Raw genomic sequence first — 5,560 nt, forward strand, 5'->3', positions numbered from 1 at the left:
ACTAACGCTAACTATGCTCGTTGAAAAAATGTATGCTGGAATTTAGTGGACTTGTCGAACAGCAGAGCTCAGCAAGTGTTTTCTCGTGTCGAGTAACGAAAGGGCTCGAAAGCCGAGGTTGCGAACGCGCTCTCTCGAGCACCTCAGGAAAGAGGTTAAGAGGAGGTCATGCAACCGGGGGGTTACAAGGAGTGCGGGTAAGATGTAATTAAATCGTCTTCGGAGGCAGTGGCGAGGCACCGCATCTTCGCTGAAAGTCAGCATAACGACTGTCAGGAGGGGAAGCAGTCAGGACTCGTTGCAGATTTATGATCTTATTTTATTAGGATTTAGGACGAGTATGCAGATTTAGGCTTGGGGTGGTGCGGGGAGCAAGTAAGTGCTTGCCGAGACCCAGGGTGCAGATGGGTTTTTGTCAGTGGGTGTGGAAATAATTGCGGGATCAGCAGTTGACACCGGGGACGCTGGCGGACGAGTTTGTTCGCTTGTGTCGGAAAAATTGCGGAAATAGCAGTTGTCACCGGAAACGCTTGTAAGCGAGATAATGAGCACTACGTTTCGGATCTGCTGGACCAAGATAGCTTGTTGCTGCGCGTCATCCCAACAATCTACGAAGGGCAGAGGGATCATCCTCCCTTCAGGAGGATCGTTCCTAAAACGCTACGGAGGCGATATACAGGAAGCTTTTTCGACTTCATTCTGACCGGTCGTGGCAGTGACAGCAAGACCTTTAATAAGACATGTCGCGTCACGACCTGGCCGGGGATGAGGCGGTAGACATTTAGGGGGACTTGTAGCTTTCCAGTTTGCCTTGAGGCGCGAATTGTTCAAGCGGGCTTGCAGGGTGAGCTGCCGCCGCCTCCGAGGACCGATGAGTCCACAGAGCCCATATCCACGGGGACAGAACGGGACGCTAACGCTTACATCGAGACGCACAAGGCGTGCGCGGACGTTGCGGAGCGCGGGTATGGTAAATGGCCATCCCGCCGCCGGCTTTGGAACCCTTCGCTTGCGTAACAGATAGTTTAGGTTTACACCATCGTTACCTGTCCTGAAGGAAACTCACACTTTGAGCACCGCAGCTAGTGGTTTTGCCGCAACGCTTGCTCCGAGGTGAGAGGGCCCGAACGAGGCAAAGACGCGAGAGTCGTGTATCACTTCTAGGCTTACTCGGCGAGATAGAAACGAGGAGTCTGGCCCGGTTCACCTCGCTGACTTGAATGGATACTGCCGTCGCGAGAAGGAACATGATTAACATGCGGTTGCGGTAGGACATAGATAATCCCCTTTTCCTGGCAACCCAGGAGCGAGCTCCGGAATGCGGACTCGCTGAGGTAGCCGTTGATCGCTTTGTGTAGTTTTTACACTTTGTTCTGCTTAGAAGTTCTTCTTGGAAAGATTGCCATAAACGGCGTCACCCAGAAAGTCAACCGGGAGAAAACACGGGCCGATCCTTTTTCTCAAGTTGTCAGAATGGCTAACACTTGTCCGGCCTGACGAACGGTTAAACCGACAGTTCCACGCACGCGGAGACTTCCAAGCGGAACGGGGCAAGTCCGTCCGCGTCGGGGTACCAGCTTAGTACAGGCTCTTTACTGCATTATGGTGAGTGGGAAAGCGAGCGACGGAAAGTTAGACATTGTCTGCGGCTTTGGTAGAAGAGGCCGGCGCCAAGAAGGACCGACACCAAGTGTCCCACCACTACCTACACCGCGTTCGGACGCTGCAACGTGGCCACTCCAGCAACACCAACAGCAGCCGCCTCTCAGACAGGTCGAGGCCTGTCCAAACAGGATAGTACAAAACTTACGACTCCAGCAAATCGTGCGGCGTTCCGCTTCCGGCCGTCCGGGGGAAATTTCCTCCTGTCAAATCTGCTGGGGAGAAACTTCCCCCCGTCAAATCTCCCCCTCGCTACCTCCACGTCGGCGTTGCTCTATTCATCACGTGGCCACTCACACGCTCTGTTGGCTGTCAGTCAATCGATCAAGGCCTCCGCCGCTTTGGAAGTCCCGAAAACGGGAAAAGGAAGACTCGAGTGTGAGGGGGCAAGCCAGGCGAGCGCGCGTCGTGTCCAAGGTCGTGTCATCTTCCAGCAGTTCTGTGGATTGGACGGATATCCGCGGCTCTCGTTCCTAACGTACCTCGTATAGACAAACAAACCTGGTTGGTTTGGAATTTAATAAAATAAATGGTATATTCTTAGGTTATCAGTGCTTCTACATACAACTAAAAGTCTCACTGTTGCGCACTGCACTTTTTTTTCGAGCTACGAGCGTAGTTTTGGACGAAAAAAAACTGAGGCGGGGGGGCCGAAACGCGCGCTTCGACGCAGGAGTCTCCCAAATCCACCCGAAGCCGGACCTCTTCGGCCTTACTGCCGAGGTGATGGCCGTAGCAAGGTGGGCGACTTCGTGAGTCGCGGGAGATAGACGGGCATCAGGAACACCATTGGCAGTTGGTGTGTGACGTCAAGTCTGACGAGCACCGATGTTAAAGAAAAGTAGAGAAGGCGAGGAGGAAAGTCATGAATTTGGCTTGGCCGGTGTCCAAAGAGACACTCGACCGACGACTGCCGGACGGTTCAAATTTGACGATTTTTGCAGGAGTCGTGTGGCCTGACGACTTTTGTAGTAGCCTGTTTCGGCAAGCCTTCATACCGCCTTGACCGGATCTTTCGCCTGTCTCCCAAGTACATCGGCGCCGGAGAACTCCTCCCTGAGGTCTATGAAATCTCGAGAATTGGAAGTTCTCCGAAGTCCGCGCATTGAGGGAAGGAGAATGTGGGAGACGAGGGTGGAAGACGACGTGGCGGAGGGCACGTGACAGGCGGTCGGCTGAAGAAACGAGCTGGCGCCACACAGAGCGTGCTGCGCAAGGCTAGGACCCGGCAGGGGCGATGGAGCCGTTCTGGCTTGTCTGGCTCATGGCGATCCCCGGAGCGGTCCCCCAGCGAGGTTCTGACCAGGACCGCGGGGAACGGTGAGCCCTGGTCATACCGGCCTGGGCCATGACCCACCGGAAGTGGTTCCGCAGCGAGACGCGGGCTGTAGTAGCCCTCGACAGCTAGCCTACGCGGCGCTGGCGTGGGAAGGGCGTTCCGCAGGCCTGGACACGGACTCTGAGTGCAAGCTCTGAGCAGCGGGCGACAGCCAGGCTCAGTGAGCCCGAACTGCTGACTCTTGAGGACGGGCAACCGGGAGGTACAACAAACCAATCCGCTGTCCTCTCGTTGTGTGGTGTTACTCCCTGGGAGACGAGTGAAGCACAGACCGATTGGACGGCAGTAATTATAAATACAGCGTGAATACCAAAAAGAAAACCACAACGTTTGTATTACATCCTTTATCACTCCACTTCGCGCGGCCGCGGGGTAGGTTGATGGAAAAGGATGGTATAAATTCAAGATTCCAAGCGACCACCTCCAACAGTTTATTTATTTCAAGGTATCAAAGTTTGTAAAAGCAACACTTGTGCGCAACATTACTCGTGGGACAAATTACTATTGCCAATGGCAATTGCACCAACGTAAAATCTAGCTGAAGGAATATTAATTGATACACGAGATATTTATTTTTTATCTAGCGCAGGTTTACTCCCGGATATTATTATTTATGTACTTAATTTAAAAAAAACAATTAGATAATAAACTTAGAACTTCACAGTATCGGGGACGAAACAAAATAAACTCTGCATAAATTCTGAATTTTCGCCCAAAAATAAACTTTGAAAACCAGCCCCAATTTCACAAAAAAACACCCCAAAAATGTGAATCCTATTATAGGCCTTCAATTCAGTATCACTGAAATTATTCTTGATGGCTTTTCCTAACTTTTGTTAAGGATGTGGCATATTTGTCCGCGGACAAAATTAAATCTATTGTATAACATATTACAGAACAGCGCACAAAAGACGGGACAGAAAGTAGATGAAGGACACAGCACTTTGTGTAACTTCATTTTTGCGCCGTTTTCTAATATGCCGTTGAACCAACCAGCCCAGCTAGCTATCCTTTTAAAATAAGTTGTAACTATTCATTCATTAATTTGTTTATTTTTTGTGCTCATCAGCTTGACTCCTTGATAATCATGCACGACGAAATGTTCACAAATTAATTACAGAAGTCCTAAAAGCTACAAAATTTGGGTTAAACCATCAATATCTGCTCCCCTGAGGGTATTGTACAAATGTTGAAAACGGGTCATGAGACTGATTTGGATTATATGATTAACAAGGAAAGTCGAAGAACCCGCAAAGATTGACTCGGAACTGGAATATTAATAGCAGATGTGAGATCTGGGCAATCAATGAATCCATGAATACATTTATACAGGAAAACAAGATCGCGCTCACGCCGTCTAGAACTCAAAGTAGGGCATTTGCATCGTTCCAATAGTCTCGCATAAGAATAATAAATAGTACGACCAATGTAACTATCTTAAACAATTAAAAAAACACTTTTGAGAATTTTCAATCTCTTGGCTCGTAGTACTAATATAGGCCCAGACTACAGACGAAAATTCCAACTTGGTCTGGATTAACGAGAAATATAATCGTAGAATACAGGTTTATGTGAAGAACTCACGCCTGATTCTAAAAATTACTCTCAGCTTACGCAAAGAGTCATTTATAATGTTGTTAGTACATGTACAGTAAAGTATGACGAAGAGTCTATGTATACATCAAGATCACGCGTGCACTCGACTTTTCGCAGAGGATCATTGCCAATCTGGTAACAAAAGTGTATTTTTCTACCTTTCTAGACAAAGATATTATAACGATTTTAGAAGTATTTAGCGTTAGCATGTTCTGACGACACCAATTGCACAAACGCCTAACATCCTCCATAAGTGTTTCAGTCTTCCAAGAATATGAGCTGCTTGAACAACTTGACATTATCTGCATATTGCAAGATGACCGAATTTCAAACAGTTGAGCTCAAATCATTAACAAAAAAATTGAAAAAGATAGTCCCAACTATGGAGCCTTGCGGCACATCCGAAGAAGAGACATAAGGCCGGTAGTTATGTTCAAGAACACGAAAAAATTGTGTCTATTAGGCAAAGAATCTAGAAACAGGAAAAAAACGGTGGTACTCACGCAGTAGGATTGTAGTTTGTGTGCATGGAGCGAATGATCTACCAGATCAAAAGCCTTAGAAAGGTAAAAAAATACAACGTTTACCTGTCCACGTTGACACACAGTAGGCGAAACAAAATTTAAAAAAAGACAAGATTTGCCTGAACAAACCTTCCACCGGGGGTGAAAAATACATGCAAATATGTATCGAAATACAAATACAAAATACTTCGTCAAAAATGTATTTAATTACACATATAATTTCATTTAAAAAAACGCATTTAAGTACTTGATACAAATACAACCAAATGTATTTGGTTTCCTTCAAATACTTTTCCAAATACATTCCTTAAAATATGCGTCAGCGACTTCAGGGCACCTGCAACGGGTTTCTGGGTATCTCATTTTAATTTTGCATCGCACTCGGGAGTTAGTGTGCGAGGCTCTGGTAACGTAGTACAAATAAAATCACAAAAAATGT

Source organism: Ixodes scapularis, unplaced genomic scaffold (assembly GCF_016920785.2).
Source record: "Ixodes scapularis isolate PalLabHiFi unplaced genomic scaffold, ASM1692078v2 PGA_scaffold0__279_contigs__length_252992795, whole genome shotgun sequence".
In the NCBI taxonomy this organism is placed as follows: domain Eukaryota; kingdom Metazoa; phylum Arthropoda; class Arachnida; order Ixodida; family Ixodidae; genus Ixodes; species Ixodes scapularis.